Source organism: Lactuca virosa, chromosome 2 (assembly GCF_052849685.1).
Source record: "Lactuca virosa cultivar CGN04683 chromosome 2, Lactuca_virosa_CGN04683_v6, whole genome shotgun sequence".
Lineage (NCBI taxonomy): Eukaryota > Viridiplantae > Streptophyta > Magnoliopsida > Asterales > Asteraceae > Lactuca > Lactuca virosa.
The window spans coordinates 70200428-70217639 of NC_136427.1; the positions used below are offsets into that span (position 1 = coordinate 70200428).

A 17212-nucleotide genomic window follows, 5' to 3' on the forward strand; every position below is an offset into this window, starting at 1 on the left:
CACTTGTTTCGATCCCCGACTGGAGATTCTGGTTATAATATCAGGACTTTAACTATGTTGTTTAAATGAATAAACAACCTGAACATGATGACTCATAAAAAGCATATAGACGTTACGTTTATAATAGTTGTGAAAACCCAATCATTATGAAATAAATGATTGATAGTATTTTCGTTATTTAGTATACTCTAAATGTACTTGAAAGTTGTATACCCTTGCTTAGTTTAGAATTAAACTCTTATTCTTGTATAATAGTATAAACCCATGTTTTTGTAAAATAGTGTACTCTAGTATACTTGACTCGTGAGTTAGTGTTCTTGAATCATAAATTATACATATTATAATTCATATGTACTATTTGTATTGATATTAGTTGTTCATGAATGCAATCCCTTGCTCGACATGTTACAAATGGTATTTGAAACTAAATGAAATAATCTTTATATATATATATATATATATATATATATATATATATATATATATCTAAGATATATAACTAAAATTGAAACGACAGTCGGACAAATAACTGATACCCTAAATCCACATCCAAACAAGGAAAAGGAAATAAAGTGAGTTATCAGTCCTAAGCCTTTTAAATCTTATATATATATATATATATATATATATATATATATATATATATATGATTTTTGGGGAAAAATATAAGTTTATAAAAGAATTTAATATTTTGAAATACTTTTGATGACTTAATGTCATTTTATCGCAATTTGAAATCATTTGTTTGTAACACAGAATCCTTGTGTTAGACTTGTATTCCCCCCCCCCCCCCCTTAAAATAGTAAAATCTATGAAAATACGGGGGTATGAACTCACTTGATATGTGGTGATTTGGATAGCGTTTCGTTTCTGGGAAGGAGTTTACTTGATGAAAAACCGGGCTTTACACAAGCAGAGTTTCGACTGGAGAAGGTTGTTTTTCTCGGGAATCTCGACGCTTCGGGGCTTGCTTCGGGTGTTAGATAGGATACCGGGGCTTCGGGGGGTTGTAGGGAAGTTTAGAGAGGTGAAAGAAGTGAAAAAGTGTGAAAAATGGTGAAAAAGGGAAGTGAAAACCGGAGAGTCTCGCACCCTTCTTATATGTGCGAGGGTTCGGTCCGAAGGGGGGAGGAGGGGACACGTGTTCGGACAGGTGGTGGCTTCGGAAGCGAGGGGCACGCGTCAGAAGGAGAAGCGAGGCACGCGGCGCCCTCGGATGCACGTTGGAACCGGGTTGGGCTGCTCCTTCGGTCGAATCAGAAACGGACACGGGGCGGACACGAGGCAGCCTCGCATGCGAGGTGACGTGGCCGAACCTCAGCCATGCGAATTTCCCCGATTTTCAATATTTTTCGATTTTTGTGCCTAAAACTTGAGAAATTCATAACTTTCGCATACGAGCTCCGTTTTCGACGTTCTTTATATGCACGCGTAGGTGAGATTATACTCTACGACTTTCGTTTAGACTTCGTCGGCTAATCTTTCCTTTATTTTTAGTATTATTATTTTTAACAGACCGGTACAGGAAAATCCATTAAAAATTCATAACTTCTATATCCGAAGTCCGTTTTCGTATGTCTTTTTACCGTTGTAATACTATTGATGAGACTTTTGATTCTCGTTTAGGTTGTGTCGACTAAAACTCATTCGATCTTTATTTCGAGTTTTTAGCTGTATACTGTTATACTGAACTTTAGAAAAATTATAACTTCCTCATACGAAGTCAGATTTTGACGTTCTTTTTATGAAAGTTCTCGGTTGAAAATATTCTACAACTTTTATTTAGATTGTTAAGGCTAAAAAGCATTTTATTGAAAACTCATTTTTTAAGCTGAAAAGTGTTTTGTCGGTTTTGTCGCGGATCTTCGATTGGTCATAACTTCTTCGTTATAACTCGGATTTTAGTGTTCTTTATATTTTTGGAAACCATGTTACAATCTCTACCACTTTGTTCATCCCAATCGAGATTATTTAATACTTCATTTTTGAGGGTCGATTATGTAAATTCACATAGTATAGAAAAATTTCTCTTTATTATTTTAAAAAGAACTACAAATTGATCTATACTATTACATAGATTTGAAATAACAGTTTGTTAAAATTTTCAACAACAAGAGCATTGTATTCGACTTGAGTCTTGATAACCTTCCTAGTAGCCGTGTGAGCGAACGTCTCATGTGTCATAGAGTGCCATATTGTTGTAATGTGTTCTTCAATGCCCATAACATAATCCTAGAAGTGAAAGGCCCAGACTTCATAATCCTGCGGGAAGAGGATTGGGATCCTTGTAGTAGATTCGATCCTACTTGAGAGATTGAAAGATAAAGTATAAGGATCTTCGTGATTCATCTTCTCAAGAGTTCACACAAGATAATATAGAATGAAATGTGTAATAACGTGAATCGAGATCTAGGGTAAAACAAGAGATCAAGATCTAGATCCTACAACTGATTGAAGCAGTTGAAACACCAACAACAGATCCAAGAAAACGATAAACCCTAGTTAAAAACTCGACAGAAGAATAGCGAAAGAATTACACTATCTACTGCTCTGATACCAATTGTAGAAACAATAAAAACTCTGACTGATAAATTTTATAAACGTTAGTGAATAATCAACAAGAGCAATGAATATAAAATAGAGTCGAATGCTTATATTGAATAGGTTTAGAAGAGTTCAACGTGAACTTATCTGTGAAAGTTAGGTAGGGCAATACAATCGTTAACCCTAATAGTTACATGCATGCACATTAAATAGTCTAACCCTAGAAAGTGATAAACACGGATGGACAGGCCCAATCCGGTGTAAATAAGACTATAAATACAATTGACACAATACTTAATAACCCCAACAGGATGTGTCAGTGGTCAGAGAGTTCCCAGATGTGTTTCTGGAGGAATTTCCTGGTGTGCCTCCTGAGAGGCAGGTGAAGTTCTGGATCGATTTGGTCCCCACTACGGCCTCGATTGCTAAGGCATTGTACCGATTGGCACCACCAGAGATACATGAGTTGTCCTTTAAGATTCAGGAGCTGTTGGGCAAGAAGTTTATCAGACTAAGCAGTTCACCATGGGGAGCACCGATGTTGTTTGTGAAGAAGAAGGTTGATCTCACTGCATGTGTGTTAACTATCGGGAGTTGAACAAGTTGACGGTGAGGAACCGTTACCCACTTCCACGGATTGATGATCTCTTCGATCAGCTGTATGGTGCATCATAGTTCTCCAAAATCTATTTGAGGTCAAGGTATCATCAGATGAGGGTCAGAGAGGATGCCATGGAGAATACAATGTTTCATACTCATTCTAGTCATTACGAGTTCGTGGTGATGTCCTTTAGGATCACCAATGCACTAGCGCCACTTATGGATTTTATGAACAGGGTATGCAGGCCGACGCTCGATTGATTAATCATTGTTTTTATTGATGATATCCTGGTCTATTCCAACACTAGAGAGAAGCATGAGGAGCACATTTGAGAGCTTTTGGGAGATTTGTGGCGGGAATGGTTGTATGTAATGTTCTTGAAGTGTGAGTTTTGGTTACGGGAGGTACGGTTTTTAGGAAATCTCGTTAATCAGAACGAGATTTTGGTCGACCTGGCTACGATTGAGGCTGTTATGCAGTGGGAGGTTCCGAAGTCACCCTTATAGATCAGGAGTTTTATGGGATTAGTAGGGTATTTTTGGAGATTCATTCAGGATTTCTCCAAAGTCATTGTATCCCTCGCTCGTCTGAAAAGTAAGGGTGTGTATTTATGTTTGAGGCCTGAGCGGCAAGTTGTGTTCGAGACGCTTAGACATAAGTTATGTGAGGCCCCAGTGTTGACCCTTCCTGAGGGTGTTGAGGATTTTGTTGTTTAATGTGATACTTCTATTATTGGTCTGGGGGTAGCTCTTATGCAGCTAGGGAGGGTTATTGTGTATGCATCTAGGCAGTTGAAGTTGGATGAGGTTCGGTATCCGACGCATGATTTGGAGTTGGGAGTAGTGATTTTTGCTCTCAAGATTTGGCGGTATTATATGTAAGGAGTCTGGTGTACCCTCTACATGGATCACAAGATTTTGAGATATCTCATGGATCAGCCGAATCTGAATATGAGTCATCATACGTGGCCTGACGTGGTCAAGGAGTGTGACTACTTGATTTTGTAGCACCCGGGGAAAGCGAATGTGGTTGTTGATGCCTTGTTCCGCAAGTTGGATGGTTCTTCTGTTGGGAACTTATGCATGAGGATTTTGACTGATCACAACTGTTGTATTTGATTAGGGAGGTTCAGGCTGAGGGATTCAAGAAGGAGAATTGGAAGCAGGAGCGAATTAGGGGTGAGATCGATCGGTTTTCTATCGATGGCCGTGGATTGTTGACCCGGTGCAGTCAAGTTTGGGTACCAGATTTTGGTGGGATCAGACGGACTGTGTTGGAGGAGGGACACAAGTCTAGATTTTCGATAGACCCAGGAGCCACCAAGATGTATCGGGATTTGCAACTTAGTTACTCGTGGTCGTGTATGAAGAGGGAGATAGCATGGTATGTTGAGAGGTGGTGCTTGAATTTTCGGATGGTCAAGGTCGAGCATCAGAGGCTGTATGGCAAGTTTTAGCCTTTAGAGGTTCCCATATGGAAATGGGAGCAAATCACCATGGAATTCATCATCAAGTTACCTCGGACGACTAAGGGGTTTGATGCGATTTAGGTGATAGTGGACCATCTAACCAAGAGTGCCCACTTCGTAGCTAATCGAGAGAGCTCCTCGGTTGAGATATTAGCCGATGTGTATGTACGCAAGATCATCGCCAAACATGGTGTTTTGTTTTCTATTGTATCAGATCAGGATGTTTGGTTCACTTTGTGATTTTGGTAGAGGTTCCACGAGGAACTGGGCACAAGGTTACATTTTAGCATTGCTTATCATCCGCAAACTGAGGGCCAGAGCGAGAGGAGAATTCGGAAACTTAAGGATATGTTGATACGTTGTTTCAGAGATTACGATGGGAGTTAGGACTCCTACCTTCCTCTAGCTGAGTTTTATTACAACAACATATATTACTCCAGTATCGATGTGCCTCTATTTGAGCATCTCTATGGGAGGAAATGTCGTACCCCATTCTGTTGGGGAGAGGTCGGTCATAGGGTCATGGAGAAGACTGAGGTAGTTCTTCAGACAACAGAGCTTATTCAGCAGATCAGGTGGAGATTGCAGGCAACATAGAGTCAGAATAAGAGTTATGCCGACATGCGTCGTTCCGAGTTGGAATTTCAGGCCAGCGACATGGTTTTACTGAAGGTATCACCCTAGAAGGGTGTAATATGCTTCAGGAAGAGGGGCAAGTTGGGGCCCTGATATATTGGGTCATTTCGAGTGATTTCCAGGGTTGGTAGGGTAGCCTATCAATTGGATCTGCCTGAGGAGCTCAAATAGATTCACAAAACCTTCCATGTTTCTTATTTTTGGAAGTGTATGGCTGATGATTCGATGGTTGTTCCTTTGTATGATATTCAGGTTGATGATCACCTAAATTATATTGAGAGACCAGTGGTGATTCTAGATAGGAAGACGAAGGACTTGCGCAATAAGGAGTTATCATTGGTAAAATTCCAGTCGCAGCATCTGAAAGGCTCCGAATGGACTTGGGAACCCGACACAGAGATACGAGAGAACTACCCTGATTTATTCGCGGCAGCGGACTTCGAGGACGAAATCTGATTTAAGTGGCGGAGAATTGTAATATCCTTGTTTAGGTATTTTACTTTTATACACTTAATATGAGTTTTTGTTTCAAAATTGGTCCTATGGTTGATTACTGAGGAATGCGCTTTTCGCTGCGTACGTTGGTCGTACACTTGTATATGTCGGGTGTACGTGGCTGACACCCAACCATAATTTTTAGGGTTTCCCCATCAGCCTTTACCTCTCATTTCATCCTTAGCAAACCCTAATTCCTTGTGTGAGCCTTTGTGAGCTTAAGTGTGTGTTTATGGTGATCTTGAAGGAAGGAGAATGAAATGAAACCACCTTGGAAGCTCAAGACCTCTTCGATCCAGAAGTTTCTTGGCCTCAAGCATCATTTGGAGGTATAAAATTTAGATCTTGATATGTTCTTTGTCAAGATCTTGTTTGCTTTGAGTTTATGTTCATTTTGGTCCCATAAGCTTGGTGTACATGAGAATGGATTACTCTAACCAGAAGAATTGTCCATTCAAACATTTTTAGGGCTTAGGAGCCATAAAAATCTGATCTTGGGCCTTCTAGTCCTTCCATGCAAGAGTTGTGATGTCTTAATGGATCATTAAGTTTGGGTTTCAGCTTTTGGGCTTTGTCTAGCCATGGAAAGTCATAAAGGTGTAAACTTAATGACTTAAGCCAATGTTGTGAGTCTACATATGAGTTTGGATGGAAAGGGATTAAGTAATGAGCTCTTATTATGGATGTTTGATTCAGACGTAGTACGCCAGGCGTACTAACGGGTGCACCCCACGTACTGCTTTGGAGACTGATGTACATAAAGTATACATATTTAGTTTTAAATTTATAACCTAACAAACTCTTACTAACTATGAACATATAGGAAATGTACCTAGTCATTTTTAGTATACTTCAGGTAAGTCGGGTGTCGCTCACAGGGAACAGAATTCAGTTAATCAGATTAACTAGTTCTAATTAAACTATTAAACAAACTATGATTGGGGGGTTTTTATTGATTTTTCAAGATCAGAATAACTTTATATCAACTACAGACAACAAGGATTAAAATAATACTTCTGCCTAGATCCGATTTCACTTTCTCATGTGGTTGATTTCTGATGGATATATTATATTGATTACCAATTATTTAGCTATTACAATCAAATATCTAGGCCTATCAATTTATGAATGACCAAGCAATGATCATGCACAAGTTAAACACAAAATTCATAATATCAGAATTCGACTATGAATGATATGAGTTACTCTCCTATGATCAATCAAGCAACCAAGCACAAATTAATACTAATTATGCTCTCTAACACAGTTAAAGTTACTAGCTTTAATTACTTAAACTGAGATGTGATTAATCCTAGCTCTAATTATTTAATGATCATAAGCAATTAGGAGATAGATTCATGCAATTAATACGATCAATTAACACACGAATCTGATTTATAAGCAATATCAACTAGAACTAAAACATGCTAGGGTTTATATATAGCAAACACAAGTAAATAAATAATAATTATCTAATATCGAAATCAACACATAAGTATCAAGCTCATCTTCACCAAACAAAAGTAAAAGGTGATTAGCCTCTCACTGTAGTAGAAAAACACATTAGATCTAAGTAAAATAAGCTACACATAAGTTTAACAAGCAGACCAACTAGATCAATGATGAATATCTTCTAAGTCTTCTTCAATCCTTGATCTCCACTTGGATTTCGACTTTCTCTGGCTTTTTATGGGTTTACTAGTCGTAGTTAACCTAGGAGAACCGAATGCATGCCTCAAATTTTGACCTAATGTCTAGGAATTTATAATTAAAGAAATCGGACCACCACATCGTCGTTGACCGCCACCACGACGTGGTCTTTGTGTTTTTTCCGTGTCCGCCACGTCAGCAGTTGGGTCGTGATTCTTCCAATTACCACGTTGCGGTTAAGGCATCACTACGTGGTCTTCAAACAACTTTTGTTCTTCTTTTTATTTAGCTCTCGTTTCCTGCTTCAAGCTCCTCGTATGCTTCCCTTTTCTCCCAAGAAAGTCTTCACCGCTACAAAACATAATTTAAACATGTTAAGTATCTTTTGTTCCATATTAAGCATAATTGTAGCTAAAAGTATTAGAAATATGAATTAAATATGTAGTTAATTATGCACATATCAAAATACTCCACACTTGGCTTTTGCTTTCCCACAAGAAAAACTAATTTTATTATTATCATATCAAGACTTTAGCTACCAATATTGCACAAGACAATCCATTTTGAGCCTCTCTATTACTCCAAGACTGCAATGCATTTATTTGTGTCTATATTTTTCCTAAGAACTTCCCCAATCCTAAATACTCACAATCTTCATAAACATTTGTCCACTTCTTTTGAACAACGCTCATTTTATGCATCCCTCCAAATCCATCACCATAAAATGTTCTTAACCTCAAGGTATTTTTGGTTAAACCCATAAGCATACATATGCAAAAATAACCTAGAAAATAAAAATACAATAAATAACTTGAAAAATTTTTCCTTATTCTTGAGTCTTTGATAATTTTGGAGTTTTTCTTCATGATATTTCTTCATCTTCATAGCTTTGTAGACTCTTATTTCTTCAAACTTTTGCAACTTTTTTTTCTTTCTTTTTTTTGTTTTTTAACTTTTCAACTTTTTTTTTCTTTTTTTCACTCAAAACTAAAAATCCTATAAAACATATGTTTAAGCAAGGGAACTTAACTTCAACCCTTATTGGTTAGAGGTATTAGTCTAAGGTGAAATGACTACATAAGCTCTCCTAGATACATTTCTGGTACACGATGCTAACCATATTGCAGCCCTCAAACTAAGCAAGTTCGTGTCTTTGTTCCATGATTTCAGTAGGATAGGGAAGCCACAAATACTCTATAACATATATTGGCTTAAATAAACATTGAAACTCTCATCATTTCGTCCCACACAATGCTAGCAACCTAGATCTCAATACAACTATTTTGTTTGACTAGATTCAACCCACTACCCCACACTTAAATGATGCAATGGCCCCTTGCATACTAAAACAATTATGAACATATACATTAAAAATGAAGAATTGGAATAGACTCCCCTCGGGTAATAGTGGCGATATCGAATTCTAAAATTGTGTGGAAAGCTTGGACTTCTCGTAATACGGCTGGAAACAGTAATTCTGAGCACTTCTCATGTGAATGTAAATGCCCCGGGTCTGAATAAAATCAAAGAACCATTCTTGAAAAATGTGTTGAACCGTTGCCACATCGTGGGAAAGCACCACCATGACATGGTGTAACGCTGGAAGTCATAATGGTCGAGCAAAATAATGTCGCAACGACATGGTCTAAGGACGCCACGTTGTGGAGCTGTCGAAACCAGTCATGATAAAAACTTTTGACACAACGTGTTGATAATGTCCACATCGTGGTTCTTTCTCAGGTCGTCTTTAAAGATAGAAGTAAGTGATCGACTCTTCGTAACGTGTAGGACCATTGCAAACTTCTATTTTAGAAAAATATTCTTCAAAATTCTTTTTCTCTTCATCATTATCTGGGAACCTCCACACTTATCTAAGAACATGGTATTCGATTATAATCTTCAAAAATTCCACGACTTCTTCATCTAGTAAGCTCCTTTATCTCTTCACATACTTTCTATTAAAGCTAAAAAATAAATTTAGAATACTAGAGAAACAAATGATCATTTGGTTAGACTAAAAATAAAAACTAAACCAAAATAAAACTAAAAACAAAAATCAAAAAGGAAAATAAAATGTAAACTCTAAAAATCGGGTTGCCTCCCAAGAAGCGCTTCTTTTTTAGGAGTCATGAGTCGGACTCCTTCTCATTCTACATTGTTGAAGTTGGGAGTGGGATCTCCCTTTGCTCCTTTTGCTCCTTCCATTTTCATTTATAAGCTTGAACCCTTCCCTTGTAAGCCTTCTTCAAATTCTCCTTCTTCTTCTTGTTGGGATTGTCTTCATATTTATGCTTTACCCCTTTTCCTTGCTTCTTTTCCTTATTCGCCTTCGTATCATCTTCCTTAGATCCTTCCTTGTCGACCTCTATCTTGACTATAGTAAGATCTTGCATTTCTCCACCTATCTCTTCTTCTATTATTTCCACTTCTTATCATCTTCCTTAGATCCTTCATTGTCTTCTTCCTCTTGAACCTTAGGTGTAGTAAATGCATTCACCTCAAAAGTCATGGGAGTCGAGGCTCTTGGCTTCAAATGTTTGACTTTTTCAACATTGGGCTCCTCCCAAACCTTAAGCTCTTCTTCCATCATCTTCTCAATTGCAACTAGCTCATCAAGATCCAATTCCATAGCATCCATCTTTGACACTTCATCTATAGGCTCTTCATTATTCACATTAGGACTCATCTCAAAAGTAATAGCATCATCTTCCACACGAATTGTGAGCTGTGAGTCGTGGATGTCAACTAGTTCTCTTGGGGTACTAAAAAATGGTCTTCTAAAAATAATTGGAAGTTCTACATCGTCCTTCATGTCTAGAACCACAAAATCGTCCAGAAAAACAAATTTTCCCACTTTCACCAGTAAGTATTTAATGATTCCTCGTGGGTATGTAGTTGACTGATCCGCCATTTGAATGGTCTTGCTTGTGTCTTGGAACTTTAGTAATCCGAGATTTTGATAGAAAGAGTATGGCATGAGGTTAATTCTCGCTCTCGAATCGACAAAAGCATTAATGCAAGTCGAATTTCCAAATTCACAAGGCAATGCTAGTTGACCTAGATCTCCCATCTTGATTGGTAATCCCTTGATGATCGCGTTGAGCACAACTCAATAAGAACTATTATTGAGGCCTTTTCCAACTCCTTTCTATTATTTATTACATCTTTTGCAAACTTTAGAAGTTTTTCCATTGATTTGAGGAATGGGGCGTTAATCGAGAGTGAGAGAACTTGTTCCATAATTTTTCTTTTTTAGGGATCCAGAGAGTGTTTGATTGCTCGAGATGGGAATAGAAAAGGTGGCTGAAATGAATTGATAACAGAAAAATTTTCTTATACTCGAGACCACGTCGTGGTCAACTCACGACGACGTGGTGAAGCATCAGAGAACAATTCACTTTTTGATCTTTTGGCTCCAGGCTTTTCTTCTTCCGCATACGACTTGGACTTACTTGTAGCTGCTTCACGGGTCATTATTGGCTTAGAATGAACCTCTTCTTCGGTGTAGATCTCCATGACATGAGATTGTGACTTTAGGTCTTGATTTTTAGGTGGTAACCTTTCATTGACAAGTGTGGTGAATTGCCCAAGTTGAGGCTCTGTGTTTTTGACAGAATCTTGATGATTTCTCACATTGGCATCAATAGTATGATGCCTCTTATCAGATGCTTCCATAAATCTATGAAGTACCGACTCGAAATCCATCTTCTTTTTTGGTGGTGGTTGCTCTTTTTGATAAAAACCTCTTCCTATTTGTCAATGCTTCTCATCCTTTTATTTCTTGTAGTCTTTGTATGGAAACCACTCCTTCTTGGGCTTTCGCAATCTTCATCATATTTATCACCACTTTAGTAGAACACTTGCGCCTTCTTGTCCCATTTTCATCTAAAGCACAATCCCTGGTCAAGTGTGGACCACTAAAATTGTCACAACCAACTCTTATAACACGAATGGATTGATCTAATTTTGTCATTCGCCTATCCACAAAATCTAATTTAGCTATGATTGTATTCAAGTTCTCGTTCCCTCCATCTCCTCTTCCTCTTGTAACATCATCTCGTGGATTTTGGTAGTCGCATGAGTGCTTTGAAAATTATTTAATTAATTCTTTTATAGTTGTCGGCTCCTTCTTCATCATAGGCCCTTGTGAGTAAAGAAGTTTTATAGTAGTTACTTTCACTCCATGATAGAAGATGGAAACTTCTTGTTCAACATTTAAATCATGTTGAGGGCAACTTCTAAGAAAGCCCTTGTATATCTCCCAAGCTTCATATAAGGACTCTCCCACCTCCTGTTGATAGTTAGCAATCTCCTTTTTGAGCTTTGAAATCTTCAAAGGTGGAATAAATTGCTCAGTGAAAGCATCACCGAAGAGTAGCCCATTTAGTAATGGATCCGGGTGCAAAAGACTTTAACCACGCCTTTGCTTCACTGATAAATGTGACCGGAAGCATCCTTAATAAAACGGATTCTCTTGGAACATTAGAAACATTAAAGTAATTTTCAATGCCTTTCACTTCATCAATATGCTTGAAAGCATCTTCATAATCTTTCCTGGCGAAAGGTATGTCCTTGAGCATTGATAGAATATCTCCCTTGAGCTCGAAACTTCTCTCGGCTGGAGTCTCGGGTGGAACTAGACCTGGTCCATGTTCTTCACGTATCCTCTTTTTGTAGTCTCCCATCGTCATTCCCGTAATGTCCTCCATCTCTTCAACCTTGATTTTAATGTCCAAATCATCTAAACTTCTTTGGGTAGAGCATTGTGACTTGTATCCAATTCCCCTTTTTATCCGACATCCTCTCGAAGCTTTCAAATCCATTCTCTGATTGAAAAATGCTTGTTGACTCGTTGACTTTCTTGCCCTTTTTTGTTTTTTGAAAAGTGGATTCTGGTTCTTAAAGTGGAGGAACAATAGGAGTTGTAGATCCTCGGGTCATAAATCACTGAAACAAAACAGAAAACAAAACAAAAACGCATAAAAGGAATAAAAATCAATAAAGTAAAAATTAACAGAAGCGATACCATTATGTGGTCAAAGTAACCACGACGTGGTTGCGTCTCAGAACGAAAAACAAAATTAACTAATTGCAAAAAAAATTAACTTCTTGTGGTATTTACCCCATAAAAGGGATTGAATAACTAAAAACAATTAAACTAATAACCAAATTAGTCGTTCCCAGGCAACTGTGCCAAAGACTTTGATGCACATAAAGTATACCTATTTACTTTTAAATTTATAACCTAACGAACTCTTACTAACTATGCACCTATATGTAATGTACCTAGTCAGATATCTAGCTATTATGATCTGATTTCACTTTCTCCTATGGTTGATTTCTTATTGATAGATTATATTCATTACCAATTATCTATCTATTATGATCAAATATCTAGGCCTATCAATTTATGAATGACAAAACAATGAGCATGCACAAGTTAAAAACCGAATTGATAATATCAGAATTGGACTATGAATGAGATGAGTTAATCTCCTATTATCAATTCAAGCAACCAAGCAAAAATTAATACTAATTATTCTCTCTAACAAAATTAAAGTTACTATGTTTAATTACTTAAAATAAGATGTGATTAATCCGAACTCTAATTATTCATTGATCATAAACAATTTGGAGATAGATTAATGTAATTAATATAATCAATAAACACACAAAATCTTATTTATAAGCAATATCAACTAGAACTAAAACATGCTTGGATTTATATATATCAAACACTAGTAAAATCAATAATAATAATCCAATATCGAAATCAACACTTAAGTGTCAAGCTCATCTTCACCAAACAGAAGTAAAAGGTGATTAGCCTCTCATCGTAGCAGAAAAACACATTAGATCAAAGAAAATTAAGCTAGACATAAGTTTAATAAGCAAACCAACTAGATCAATGATGAATATCTTCTAAATCTTCGTCAATCCTTGAGCTCCACTTTCATTTTCACTTTCTCTCAGTTTCAAAGGGTTTATTAGTCGCAATCAACCTCAGAGAACTGAATGCATGCCTCCAATTTGGACCTAATTTCCAGGAATTTATAATTGAAGAAATTTGACCATCACGTCGTGGTTGACCGCTACCACGACGTCGTCTTCATTTTTTTCCCGAATTTTCCATGTCAGAAAATAGGTCGCAATTCTTCCAATTACCACAACGTGGTCTTCAGACAACTTTTCTTCTTCATTTTATTTAGCTCATGTTTCCTGATTCCAGCTCCTCGTATGCTTCCTTTTTGTCCCGAGAACTCTTTGTCGCTAGAAAACATAATTTAAACATATTAAGTATCTTTTGATCCATATTAAGCATAACTATACCTAAAAGTATTATAAATATGCATTGAATGTATAGTTAAATATTCACATATCAAAGGCCCATTGTTTTTGAGTGAATTGTGTTTCCGCCCAGCATAATAGCTGAGTACTTTGGGCGTACTCAGCCTGAGTTGACTCAGGTGACTTTTTGACCTTTGACTTTGACCAGGATTTTGACCATGTTTGACCTAGGGGTATTTTGGGTATTTTGAGTTGTGAATTAAGTGTAGGTCACTGTTTTCTATATAGGTCACCTATAGAGTTGACAGTTGGAGCAGCGTTCTTTCTTGCTAACTTTCCAGTAGATTGTGTATTCCGGTTTGGAATATTGCTATGCTATAGTAATCTATTAAGATCTGCACGATTATTTGGTTTGTGTTATGTGTTTTATCTATTATATATGTCGACATAATGTGGTGGCGTTGAGACTGTACTGGTTTGTGTTGTCAGTCAACAAACCTGGGTAATCCAACCATGAGGGTGTGGGTCAGGGGGTAATCTAACCGGGAGGTTGTGGACCCAGTATGTATTAGGCAGGCCAAACGAAAGGTTGTAGGCTAGGGAAATCCAACCGGAAGGTTGTGGGCCAGGGGTAATCCAACCAGGAGGATGTGGACCCAATAAGTGTTTTGTATATATTTTGTTGTGTGGTGTTTTGGAGGAACTCACTAAGTTTGGCTTAAACTTAAGTTTCATATTTTAGGTACTTCAAATGATCGGGGATAGCAAAGGCGTGATCATGCACATCCTCCTGATTTATGATATTTGATTTTGGGACACTCTGCTATGTGATTATTACTTTTGGGAACAAAGTTTTGTAAATAATTATGGCTTTTGATTGGATTTTAAAAATGAAATTTTATCTTCATTTTTGGGAAGTTACACAAATGGTGTGAGGGGTGTTGCAAAAAGCATGTGGGAAATTATGACAATAGTTCTATTCCATTAAAATGCTTCCAGTGCGAAAATACAAGGTACGCCACAAGAAATTGTTCAGCAAGTAAACCACTATGTTTTAACTGTGGAGAGAGTGGTCACTTTTATGCAAACTGATTGAAGGCGAAAACCGAGGTAACGATATATGTTGGGCGGAACGACAAAGGAGGACCGAAGGATGTGAAGAAAATTGAAGAAAGAGGTATGGTTACGAGAGCACGGGCCTTTCAAATGACTACTGAAGAAGCTAGAGACAAAGATGATGTTGTATCAGGTACTTTTACTTTAAACTCACTCCATGTATGTGATGTATTTGACTCCGGTGCAACATTTTCATTTGTATCGAGTCGATTTGCTGAGAAGATTAAAATACCTTTGGTCCCAATAGATGATAAAATTTTGGTAGAAATGATTGACGAGAATCAAATTCTTGTTACGCATGTGTATTTAGATTGTCGGTTTGAAATTGACGGAAATGTTTACCATGTCCATTTGAAGCCGATAACGACTTAAGATTTTGATATGGTCGTGGGGATGGATTGGTTTTAAAAAAAAAGGCTCATATTATTTGTGATGAGAAATTACATATTATTGAGCCTCCAGGTGAGCCCAAGATAACAATACGAGGAGAGAGACGATTTGGCAAGGTCACGATAATTTCCATGGCGAGAGAAAGAAATGATCTGAAAAAGGGAGGGATAGCATACGTTGTTTATTTGTCATAAACAAAGTTTAAGGAACAAAAAATATATGACATCGAGATTGTGAAGGAGTATCCCGATGTGTTTCCGAATGCGCTACCAGGATTACCTCCCGATAGGAAAATAAACAGGTCATGTAGCACGAGCACCTTCTCGACTGGCGCCTTCAGAAATGGAAGAGCTTTGTAAAAAGCTACAACAGTTGATAGATCGAGGTTTTATACGTCCCAGTTCTTCGTCGTAGGGTGCACCTATTTTATTTGTAAAGAAGAAAGATGGCACCACACGTATGTGTATCGATTACGCCGAATTAAATAAGATCACAATAAAGAATCAGTATCCGTTACTGCGTATTGACGACTTATTCGATCAACTACAAAGTGCTTTAGTTCTTTTCGAAAATAGATTTGAGATCGGGATACCACCAGCTGAAAGTGAAAGAGTCAGATGTCTCGAAACTTCTTCTCGAACCCGATATGGTCACTATGAATTTTTAGTAATGTTGTTTGAATTAACGAATGTGCCGACAACTTTTATGGACTTGATGAATAGAATTTGTCGTCCATTTTTAGATAAATTCATAATCGTTTTTATAGATGATATTTTGATTTATTCAAGAAGTAAAACCGAACATCAAAAGCATTTGCGACAGATTTTTGAAACGTTACGTAAAGAGAAGTTGCTTGCTAAATTTTCAAAATGTGAGTTTTGGCTTCGAGAAGTTCAATTTCTGGATCATGTTATTAGTGAACATGGCGTACAAGTTGAACTTGAAAAGATCGAGGCAGTAATGAAGTGGGATCCTCCAAAGACTCCATCAGAAGTTCGTAGCTCCCTTGGACTAGAACGTTATTATCGACGATTTGTGGAGAATTCAATGGAAAAACTAACGAGAAAACATGAGAAGTTTAATTGGACAAAATCCCAACAGAAAGAATTCTAGCGATTAAAGGAAACATTGTGTCAAGTCCTTATATTATCCTTACCGAGAGGTGAAGAGATTTTGTTGTTTACACTGATGCGTCTCAAATCGGCCTATGCTTCGAGGCAATTAAAACCGGCTGAAGAATCGTACCCAGTCCATGATTTAGAACTTGTCGCAATAGTTTTTTCTTTGAAGATCTGGCGACACTACGTTTACATAGTAAAGTTTCAAATTTTTACCGATCATAAAAGTTTGACATATTTATTCGATCAAAAGGAGTTGAATATGCGACAACGAATATGGATGAAGCTACTTAAAGATTATGATTGTGAGCTTCACTATCATCCTGGAAAAGATAATGTAGTAGCTGACGCATTTAGTGGAAAAGAGAAAAAGATTCAAATCACCTCCTCACGAATGCTAATCGTTGGTCAACTGCCAGATCAGATTAGAAAAGATCAAAAAGTAGCTGAGAGATAAAAGATTTTGAAACAAGAAGTATGGTTAATTATATTAACGAATTAACTGATAACTTACAAGGTGTAAAAACATTTATGAGGTGTATATGGGTACTAAACTATGGCAAGGCGAAAAAGTTAATACTTGATGATGCTTATTGTACACGTTATACAGTACATCCCGGTAGTACAAAGATGTACTAAAATTTGAAGAAGATGTATTGGTGGCCCGGGATGAAAATAGATGTTGGTAGATATGTCAAAAAATTTCTAACTATTTTACAAGTGAAAACAAATCACCAAAAACCAGGAGGAGAAGTCCAATCGTTAGACTTTATTACAAAGCTACCACGAACCTCAAGAGGACATGACTCCATTTGGGTTGTGGTCGATCGCATGACCAAATCCTCTTGATTTACACTTATAAAAGAAAATCTTTTTGTTGATCGGTTAGCAAATATCTATTTTAAT

General features: G+C 37.3%; 1 non-coding gene across 1 annotated transcript; it reads left to right on the forward strand.

Annotated features, from left to right (window-relative positions):
• The first annotated feature begins 11611 nt into the window (after positions 1–11611).
• On the forward strand, positions 11612–11718 carry LOC145161905 (small nucleolar RNA R71). The gene has a single exon (XR_013738762.1). It is a non-coding gene; the product is annotated as a small nucleolar RNA R71 (small nucleolar RNA).
• Positions 11719–17212: the final 5494 nt, after the last annotated feature.